Source organism: Boleophthalmus pectinirostris, unplaced genomic scaffold (assembly GCF_026225935.1).
Source record: "Boleophthalmus pectinirostris isolate CB_2022bp ecotype Guang Dong unplaced genomic scaffold, ASM2622593v1 HiC_scaffold_20, whole genome shotgun sequence".
NCBI lineage: Eukaryota > Metazoa > Chordata > Actinopteri > Gobiiformes > Gobiidae > Boleophthalmus > Boleophthalmus pectinirostris.
Genome location: NW_026571153.1, coordinates 983015 through 994458, shown reverse-complemented (window position 1 = coordinate 994458; position 11444 = coordinate 983015). Strand labels below are relative to the sequence as shown.

The 11444-nt window shown below is 43.2% G+C and overlaps 1 pseudogene; it reads left to right on the top strand.

Moving 5' to 3' along the window:
- The first annotated feature begins 10896 nt into the window (after positions 1 to 10896).
- Positions 10897 to 11444, top strand: part of LOC110173973 (NLR family CARD domain-containing protein 3-like) — a 17703-nt pseudogene continuing 17155 nt past the window's right edge.

Here is an 11444-nt window from a genome sequence, read left to right as displayed (position 1 = left end):
GTCATAGATTTATTTACCGTTGGTTTGAAGAGATGCAAGTTTAATTCATGATTGTTAATACATATTTTCTGTTTATCTTGTTTTGATAGTTTCACTGAATCTGAACTTAACTTTCTTTGCTGTTTTCAATTATTTTTTTCTAACTAAATAAAAAATAAAAAGGCATGTTTTGTTTTGTGTGATTAGGAATGAGAAATTGATCACAGCTTCCTGTAGTGTAAATAACTGTAGGCCGATATGGGCCACATTAAAATAAAAATCACTTTTCTGATAACGGTACTGGGTGATTAATGGTAAACTGATTAATACCTTATAAACTGATTAACAACTGATCATGTGAATAGTTAACAAATGAACTACTTGACAATTAACCAATTCAAAATATGAAACAAATCAAGCCTTACTCCTCCAGGCCTCCATCATTTCAAAAACAGTTCAAGTTGCAGTAGCCTGGGTAATCATGGGAGGAGTCAAATCACCATATGGCTTCCAGCTAAAGTAGGCAAAGAAAAAGAAGATGGAATAACCATAGAGCATATCAAGCTATACATGGACTCCATGATATTAGCCTAACTCCACATGGTTCACTGAGCCGCCGCCCGGGACTCGAACCCGCGGCCCTCTGTGTGGCGGGGATTCCACTCACCGTTTTACCAAGTTCAAGTTTAAAAAGCCGTGTTTGGTTTGTTTAAAAAGCAGAAGAATAAAAATGCCAGCCACCGCGTGAGGACCGTCTCCTTTAGTGTCCCATTGGGCCGTCCGTAGGACTCGCACATTGCATGGTGGAGGACTGGGGATCGAAGACCCCACGCCGCCGGCAGTTTAAACGGTGCTCACAGCGCTATTTAACATGTACTGTCAACCTGGTCAGCGGAAGCTAACACAACTTGGATTAGTTTGAATTCAAATCATTATATAAATATAGGTAGTAACTATCAATGGGTTTGAGAATGATATACGCTTAATCTAAAAATAAATAAATAAATAAAAATAAAAATAAATCATTTGGGCCATTGATTGTTGAGTTAACGTGCAATTCCTTCACTGACCAGTAGATGGCGCATGTCGCACCGTTGGTAGAGAGTAGACTGAGCACTGCAGAGGAAGACACAGTGGTCAAATGTAAGGAAAGTACAACGTGGCTAAGCAAGAAGGTTCTGGGTTCGATTCCCGGGTCGCCCGGGCCTTTCTGTGTGGAGTTTGCATGTTTCTCCTTGTGTCTGGATGAGTTTCCTCCGTTTTCCCCCATCAACCCAAAACATGCTCCAGGTCCAGAACAGTTGATAGTCCAGGTCAGTTAAACACAATCAATTCAGTCATTGTGGGTCATTAGGCAAGACACTTCACCCACAATGCCTAGTATGAAAGTGATGTGTGTGTGTGTGTGTGTGTGCATGTGTGTGAGTGTGTGTTAGTGTGTGTGCGTGTGTGTGTGTGTGTGTGTGTAGTGTGTGTGTGTTGTGTGTGTGTGTGTGTGTGTGTGTGTGTGTGTGTGTGTGTGTGTGTGTGTGTGTGTGTGTGTGTGTGTGTTCCTGCTGTGTTTGGTGAATCCAAGTTAAGACGGCACCTGGATCCCCTCCTGCTGATTGGTGGAAGCCGTAACACCTGGAGCTCCGGCCCTATAAAAGGCCCCGCCCCCTTCCACTCAGGGCCGCTGTTGTGTCTGTGGACCTGTCCGTCACTTTTGTTGTGTCTCTCCTAGTGTATTTAGTTTGAGACACTCGAGTCCTTGTAACTTAGTCGACGTTCAGTCTGCAGGTTTAACGCTCAATTACGATTTTTATGTGAAATCTGATGTTTTTTCGAGCTCGTTCACATTTCCAGTTAAATGTGACTTGTATGTGACTCCAGTGTGAACATTAAACGGTCCAAAAGTGTCCCACATGTGACACTGGAGACACGACGACGTCAACCGCAGCGAGCGTCTCTGTGTTTACACAAGTTGAACAAACATGGACGCAGCATCGAGCACCTGGAGATTTTAAAGTTCCTCTCGTACCGGAGCCACAACATGAACAACTGACTTGTTTTAAGGAGGAGATTGAGAAGGAGAAGGACCAGGTTTTTGGTGGTGGTGTTTTGTGGTGAGTGGAGATGTGCTTCACTTCAGTCACATGGATCATGAACAGTTTTCTCTACTTCAGTGCAGAATAGTGACGTTTGTGTCTTGTTGATGACGTGTAGGTGGATGAATGTGACCTGACTGTTCACACTCAAGTCACATGTTAAAGATCAGATATGGATCAGTTTCAGGAGCACAGATCCAAGTGTCCTGGTCACGTGTGAAAACATCACATCTGTGTGGTTCAGACGTCATTAAAAGATCAGATACAGGAACATAGAGACAAAAAATCTGATCTAAGTCACTTCAGGCGCAGACTGAACGCAGCCTTAGAGACTGGTTTTGTTTTTGTGTTGTCATTTTGTAAACTTTGTCTGTTTTACTTTACTTTAGTTACATCCATTTTGCTTCTCTGTGTAAACCAGAGGTGTTCACACTTTTTCATCATGTGAGCTACTTACAAAATAATCAAGTCAAAATGATCGACCTGATACAAAACCAAACAAACTGCACTGAAACACTCTGTGGCCCTTTTTTGGACCCTCCCCCACAGTTTGAGAACCTCTTCTTTAAGAGAACTTCCTCTGGCACTTTACACAAAACTGTGAAAAAAGTGAAGGAAGATTTTTAAACCTGTTTTTTAAAGTTCCAAACTGGAGTTTCATTCTTTTCTGGTTTTGCAGTGATATTTTCCAGCCTCTGCACGTTTACCAAACCAAACGCACATCGTGACAAACACAGATGCATTTGTCACTTTTGTTAGACAAACTTCAGCCAAATGTGGCAGTAGGTCTGTTCTGTAGATCCGCTCTATGCTGTAGACCTGCTTTGTGCCGACACTGGAACACAAATTTAGACTGTTTTTTGCTTCTCGTTTGGTCTTGTTCTTCTAATCAGCCGCACTGTGGGAGGGGCTTGTGTTGTTATTGGAAATATCATCTTTTGTCAGCTTCACCTTAACAATAGTTTGAAATAAATCACAGCTTTAGTTTGATCATTTTGAAATGTGGGTTATTTAGTTTGTTCCCTGTGTCTGGAGCAGAGCTGGGTCCTAACAGTGCTGTCAAATATACAAGAGTCATGTCATTAATGGTGTGTGTGGTACAAACATGATTTTTGTCTTTTATTCTCTTTGTTGTACGTGTGGAAAGAGAAAAGTCATTTCCTTTTCCCACTTCCAGTCTCTTTGGGATTCAGCTCCAGAGCCGCTCGGTGCCTTTTGTCTGTTAAATGGACCCAGCGTCTCTCAGCCTCGTCCACCTGTTTTTACAATCTTCCTCTACAGGGAAATGCCACAAAAACATCAGAAAATAATAATAATAGTAATAATAATAATAATAATAATCTTCTGCCTCCAGTTAAGTGTTTTCCAACCTAAGCCTCGGCAGCGAGCTTAACATCAAAATGGTCCCAGGAAAGACAAGATGCGGCTTTATGTTTCAAGACCATTTATCCTTTTTTGTAAAACTGTGAAACAGATACAAGAAATACTTCAGTATTAACATGTACAGACTGTATGGCTAGCATATAACAGTTAACAGAAACAAAAACGTTTTTATACATATATTAAACATAAAAGTTTCCCATCAAGTAACACAGAAAATATCATTTAATCGCATGTAACTTACAGATTATGGTTTGCCCAGGGTTTCCCAAGATTTCACAAGTTCGGTTTGGTCTTAGCACCTCCAAAACCGTTACTGACTTGTCTTGCGCTTACAAGTGAAGGCCGCTAGATGGCGCTGCCACGCATAAACTAATTAAAGAAGAAGAACGGAAAAGTGAAGATATAATGATAAAGTCTCCCTCTACTGGACAAACAGGGGATAACACTAACACTTTACACAAACCCAAACCAACAGAATTCAAATGAAATGAAGGACAGAATACTCCCCGCCTGACATCCGTAAAATGTCACCCATAAACTAACTTAGATTAGAGACATTGCAAAAGTAAAAGTCAATGCTATGAGAACCTTAGGTACCGTCTTTAGACACCAACAAAACAACCTGACTAATAGGTCGCAAATAACATTTGTGCTCACCCTTCCGAAAAATCTTAACCTCTATCTTCCTGACATGACCATCAGCACTGGGGAAGGTTTTTGTCACAAGTCCAAGTGGCCAGTCATTTCTGTGTTCAAGGGATTCTTTCAATAGAACTACATCTCCACTTTGCAAGTTGTTTTTTACTGCTTTCCATTTGTGGCGTTGCTGAAGCCCTGTAATGTATTCCTTTTGCCATCGGCTCCAAAAAATGTCAGCCAGGTGTTGTACACGTTTCCACTGTGCCCTGAACAAGTCACGGTTTTCAAACTGACCTGGTGGAGCCGGTGGAGTACCAACTTTTTGCGTGAGTAACATGGCAGGGGTAAGAATGGCTGGGTTGTCTGGATCTGTCGAAACTGTTGTGAGCGGACGGGCATTTACTATTGCAGTCACTTCAGCCATTAATGTCACTAGTGTCTCATGTGTGAGCTTTGCATTTTTCATTTCAAGGAACATTGCATCTAGGATTTTGCGTGAGACCCCTATCATCCGCTCCCAGGAGCCTGCCATGTGAGAGGCGTGTGGAGGATTAAACTGCCACTTACAACCAAAGTCGCTGAGAAAGTTGTCAATATTGTTTTTGTGACCACCCTGTTTGTCAATCTGTAGCGCTTTACAGGCACTCACAAAGTTGGTCCCACAGTCCGATCTTAGAAGTCTAGCAGGACCCCTGATGGCAAAGAAACGGCGCAGTGCATTGATGAATGAAGATGTGTCCATTGATTCAATAACTTCAATGTGTATGGCACGAGTGCTCATGCATGTGAATATGACTGCCCACCTTTTTGCATCTGCCTGACCACCTCGTGTTTTTCTGACTGTGACAGGCCACGGCCCAAATACATCGAGGCCTACATGTGTGAAAGGAGGGTCTATAGACAATCTGTCCTCTGGTAGGTCAGCCATGATCTGCTCTTGTTGTCTGCCTCTTAGTCTGCGGCAAGTAACACATTTAAATAATACACTGCTTATTGCTTTTTTGCCCCCTACAATCCAAAAACCTTCTGCCCTGACAGTCCCTTCAGTGAAATGCCTGCCTTGGTGGCGCACCCTTTCATGAAAGTGTCTTATTATGAGCTGGGCCAGGTGGTGCTTTCCTGGAATGAGAATGGGGTTTGTTTCATCTAAAGTTAACTGGGCTCTTTTTAGCCGCCCACCCACTCTTAGGATACCGTTAGTGTCAATGAATGGGTTTAGTTTGCTTAGTGAACTTGAGTTTTTTAAAGGCGCACCTTGTTCGATTTGCTTTATTTCCTCTGAATAAACTTCACTTTGGACAGTGTGAATGACTGTGATTTTGGCTTGGTTAAGTTGGTTTTCATTTAGATGTTCTCTGCATTTGTGCCAGCCATGACAGGTACTCTCTGGAGCATTTTTGAATGACTGGACAGTGTGTTGGAGTTTGGAAATGGCTTTCAGTAACACGCTCCAACTAGAAAACCTTTCAAACCTCGCGCTACCTAGCTTGCCTTTTGACAGAGTAGTGGCACAGATAGTAACCTCAGGACGCAGTTCATGGTCAGTCTCTGGATCTACAAGATCAAATATCTGGGTCTCTGTTTGACTTTGCGTCAGCTCACTAAGGAAAGCGGGCCCACTGAGCCATGTGGAGTTAGAGAGCTGCTCAGCAGGTAATGATCGTGTCGCATGATCAGCTGGATTTAGGTGAGTGGGCACATAATGCCATTGGTGAGCTTGCGTGAAACGCCTGATGCGCTCTACTCTATTGTGGACATACACGTAAAAGCGCCTCCTTTTGTTTGAAATGTAACCAAGCACTACTTTAGAGTCTGTGAAAAAGCTCACCTGATCCGCTGTGATATCTAGCTCTTCCAGAACCAGCTCAGCAATCTCGACAGCCAACACTGCTGCACAAAGTTCAAGCCTTGGTATGGTGATGTCTGGCTTAGGAGCAAGCCGTGCTTTGCCAAGAAGAAAGCCTACTTCACTGTGTCCATCCGTACCTGTGAGCTTGAGGTAGGCGACAGCACCCACGGCTTTGATGGAAGCATCACAGAAGACAATGATCTCTTTTCGTTGAGCTGCAGACAGTGGTATTGAGGTGTACATTCTGGGGATTTTGAGTTGTTGCAGGTGCTTGAGTGAGTCTTTCCACTGCTGCCACTGCACTAGTTTCTCTTGAGGCAGTTCAGTGTCCCATTCGCTAATGTTAGTGGAAATGTCTCTTAGTATGCTTCTGCCTTCTACAATGACTGGGATGGCAAACCCAAGGGGATCGTACACACTATTAATGACTGACAATACTCCCCGTTTAGTGAATGGCTTGTCATTTACTGTTACCTGAAACTTGAACATGTCTGTGGAAAGGTCCCAACCCAAGCCTAGGCTGCGCTGAATGGGTAGGGATGTCTGTCCGAGATCAAGGCCCTGCATGTCTGTAGCAAGGTCCTCACTGGGGAAGGCACTTGTGATGGTGGGACAGTTGGATGAGATCTTGTGCAAGCGTATGTTACACTGTGCCAGCATTTTCTGAGTTCTACAAAGTACACTGACAGCTTCCTCTGCAGAACAGAAAGATTTTAGTCCATCATCAACATAAAAGTGACGTTCAATGAACTCCCTTGCATCACTGCCAAACTCTGCTTCCCCTTCCATGGCTGTTCTCTTAAGCCCATAGATTGCAACTGAAGGGGATGGGCAGTTTCCAAAAACATGGACTCGCATCCTAAACTCCACTACTTCTCCATCCAGATCATGGTTTTTGAACCATAGAAAGCGCAGGTAGTCACGGTGGTCCTCTCTGACCACAAAGTTGTAAAACATTTGCTCCACATCTGCCATGACTGCATAAGGATCTGACCGGAAACGCATTAGAACCCCCACAAGACTATTGTTGAGATCTGGCCCTTTAAGCAGCACATCGTTAAGAGAGATATTGTCACATTTCGCACTTGAATCAAAGACTACCCTAATTTTACCTGGCTTTTGGGGGTGGTAAACACCAAAACTAGGGAGGTACCAACATTCTTGGTCAGGTGAAAGAGGAGGGGCTGACTCCGTATGACCCTTGCTAAAGATTTTTTCCATAAACTCAACATAGTGCTCCCTCATTTCAGGTTTCTTTTTCAGTGTTTTGCGGAGTGACATTAAACGAGTGAGGGCTTGTTCCCTATTGTTGGGCAAGCGCTGTCTGGGGTACCGAAATGGGAGTGGAGCGACCCAGTTATTTGCCTCATCTTTGGTGAGTTCTTTCTGCATAATGTCCAAGAACAACGCATCCTCAACAGAAAGTGCTAATTTGTCATCATCTGTTGTTTGTTGGAAAAGGTGTTTGCCTAGTCCCTTCTGAGTGGTGTCAAGAGTGGGAGACGTTTCTATGTATTTGTCTTTAATATGGATAGTGTTCTCACAAAGAGTGAACATGCTGGGCCTACCATTGTTCAGAATGTTTGTCTTAAAAGAGTTCACAGTGGGTCTGTGGGCACCTGAGAGGCAGACATCTCCTATCACTACCCACCCAAGGTCAAGGCGTTGGGCATGAGGTGCATTGTTTGGGCCGTTTACCTGACTACGGACCTTGTGAGCTTGGATGATGTCTCTCCCCAGAAGGAGCAAAATATCTGCTGTTGGATCCAGTGGAGGAATCTGTGACGCGATTGACAGCAGGTGAGGATGTGCTGCTGCTGCTTCAGGAGTGGGTATCTCATTCCTGTTATCTGGAATCTGATCACATTCTGTTAGAATGGGCAGCCGCATAGATACCCTTCCATTTATATCCTCAATAACAAAGTCATTAGCTCTGCGCCCCCCTGTGTCTGATAACCCAGCACACGTTCTCATAGTGTATGGGAGAATGCTACCTTTTACATTAAACATGTCGAAAAAGGCAGATCTAGCTAGGGATGAGTTGCTTTGATCATCTAACATTGCATACATTCTTCTTTTCTTTTCAGGAGATGTACGAGGATACACATTAACAAGGCATATCTTGGAGCACGATTTACCTTGCAGGCCTGGGCCGCATATTTCTGTGCAACTGGCTGTAGTGACAGGGCTAGGGGGGTTGGGCTCCCCGCCGTGGCTCTGTGGAGCAGCATCAGAGTTTTTTGAAGTCCACGGTGGTGGACCTGCGTGCATGGCAGACACATGCGTCTCGCTATTGCATTCTGAGCACTGAATGATGGCTTTACAGTCTTTGGCTCTGTGGCTTGTAGACGAGCAACACTTGTAACAAATAGAGTGCTCTTTGAGTATGTTCTTTCTTTCATCTAATGTTTTCACTCTAAACCCCCTACATTTAGCGAGTGCATGTGGCTTGTGGTGAATGGGACATTGCTTGTCTGGGTTGAAAGTGATTGTATTAGATGCGCTGTTAGCTTGACCTATCTCAGTTTTACTCACTGCCATAGGGAGTCTGTATTTGATTTGTTTGACTTGAGTTTTGTCAACCTTTGGTGCTACTATGTTAGAACTGGATAGCATAAAGCTAGGATCTGTTTTCATTTCAGCATGGTCATTCACAAACTGAACAAAGTATGAGAAGGGAGGATAGAATGCACCATTGTCTCTTTTGTATTTTGTCCCTTGTTTTACCCATGACTCTTGGAGGCCATAAGGGAGCTTTTCAACTATTGGGTTTATCCCCCTTGGAGTATCAAGAAAGCTAAGGCCTGGCAGATAACCCTCATTTTGTGCATACTCTAACTCAAGCAGAAGATCTGCAAGCTCCTGCAATAGGTGAGTGTCCTTATTTGATATTTTTGGAAAAGTCTGTAAACGTTGGAACAGGGATGCTTCGATTACCTCTGCGGAACCGTAGCTTTTGTCAAGACGTTGCCAGAGGCGTTGAAGACCTGCCTCTGGGTTATTCATGTGAACCGCTCTGATCCTCACAGCGTGTTGAAGTGACTCCCCGCCGAGCCACTTGGTGAGTAGGTCGAGCTCCTCGCTGGCCTTGAGGTTGAGCCCTTCAGTAGCATTGCAGAACATAGACTTCCAGGATAGGTAGGACTCTGGCTTGTTGTCAAAAACCTTGAACCCTGTTGTCAGCAGGTCACGGCATGCCAGGTAGGCTGCTAGGTCTGACAGTTCAATTTGCGGGGTTGGTGAAGGTCTTCGTTGGGTGGAATTGTCTGCTCTGGTGGGGTTGGATGAGGACTTTGGTTGTCCCTTGTTGATGTAACACTCACGTGGAGATGCAGCTGCTGTTGTTTGGCTATAGTTCAGTTTGTGAGTGCTGCCCTGATCTTTCTCTTTAACATGTACTTTGTGGTTGTTGAAGTGAGCATTAACAAAATCTTCTGCACGTCTTATAGAAGGAGGTGTCTTTACAGGAATGCCGGTATCTATAAGGTCTACTGCGCTGTGGAGTGCCTCTTCAGCTGCTGCCTCCATTACTTGAGCTGCTGCAAGCGCTGCTTCAGCCTCACCCTCCTGCTTCAGAGCGTTTAGTGTTGCCTCAATGCGTGCCTTCTCGACCTCCATGTCTATTTGCCGTTTAGCGTACTGGGCTCTGGTGCGGGCAGCTTCTGCTTCTGCTCGTGCTTTTGCTGCAGCTTGACTGGTGGTTGATCGTAGTGAACCATGTGAAGTGCGGGAATGGCACTCCGAACGGACCTCAACATGGGAGACGGGTGGCGACTCTCGTGGTTGTGACATCTTGGGCTGTGTAGTTTATTGGCGTGTAGATAATCTTTTTACTCTTGTGCTCCCAGTTAAGTGTTTTCCAACCTAAGCCTCGGCAGCGAGCTTAACATCAAAATGGTCCCAGGAAAGACAAGATGCGGCTTTATGTTTCAAGACCATTTATCCTTTTTTTGTAAAACTGTGAAACAGATACAAGAAATACTTCAGTATTAACATGTACAGACTGTATGGCTAGCATATAACAGTTAACAGAAACAAAAACGTTTTTATACATATATTAAACATAAAAGTTTCCCATCAAGTAACACAGAAAATATCATTTAATCGCATGTAACTTACAGATTATGGTTTGCCCAGGGTTTCCCAAGATTTCACAAGTTCGGTTTGGTCTTAGCACCTCCAAAACCGTTACTGACTTGTCTTGCGCTTACAAGTGGAGGCCGCTAGATGGCGCTGCCACGCATAAACTAATTAAAGAAGAAGAAGAACGGAAAAGTGAAGATATAATGATAAAGTCTCCCTCTACTGGACAAACAGGGGATAACACTAACACTTTACACAAACCCAAACCAACAGAATTCAAATGAAATGAAGGACAGAATAGTGTAGTATGTAGTAGTAGTAGTAGTATATAAGTAGTGGTAGTAGTAGTAGTAGTGGTAGTAGTATATAGTGGTAGTAGTAGTAGTAGTTGGTAGAGTGATAAATCTATGGGGCATCCTTTGTCCTTTCAACAAAAGCCTAAAAGGTATCCTCATTCTGTGTGTTCTTCAGTACTCTCAGGTGATGGAGGTTGTGTTGTGGTTTCAAAAAAACTCATAAATTTACTTGTAGAATAAAAGCTGTAGCTAAAAGATGAAGAGTAGAAACATGAGTGGAGTTTAACACAGAAGAAGTTTATTTCCATCAGTCCAGACTGAGCAGAGACATGAGTCCTCAGGACAATAATATCTTACCACCACAGTAAAGAAGAATGTATTTAAAATGTCAAAAACATGTAGTGTAGTAGTATAAGTAGTAGTAGTATAAGTAGTAGTAGTAGTGGTAGTAGTAGTAGTAGTAGTAGTAGTAGTGGTGGTGGTAGTAATAGTAGTAGTAGTAGTAGTATTACAGTAGAATATTAGTGTCTGAAACAATGTTCTCATATTAATATTCCTTTTATTTATATTTTGTAGTTTGGAGGAGACTGTGGAGTCAGATGGACACAGACCTTTGTCTGTGAAGAGTGATTGTTCTAAGGACGTTCCTATGTCCTTTAAACCAGCACCTAAAAGGTAATCCTCATTCTGTGTGTTCTTCAGTTACTCTCAGGTGATGGAAGGTTGATGTTGTTCAAAAAAACTCATACAATTTACTTTTAGAATAAAAAGTTGTAGCTTAAAACTTGAAGAGAAGAAACATGAAGCTGGAGTTTTAACACAGAAGAAGTTTATTTCCATCAGTCCAGACTGAGCAGAGACATGAGTCCTCAGGACAATAATATCTTAACCACCACAGAGTGTGAAAGAAGAATGTACTTTAAAGTGTCCAAAAACATGTAGTAGTAGTAGTATAAGTAGTAGTAGTGGTAGTAGTAGTGGTAGTAGTAGTAGTAGTCGTAGTAGTAGTAGTGGTAGTAGTAGTGGTAGTGGTAGTCGTAGTAGTAGTAGTGGTAGTAATAGTGGTAGTAGTATTAGTGGTAGTAATAGTGGTAGTAGTGGTAGTAGTAGTAGTAGTGTTAGTAGTAG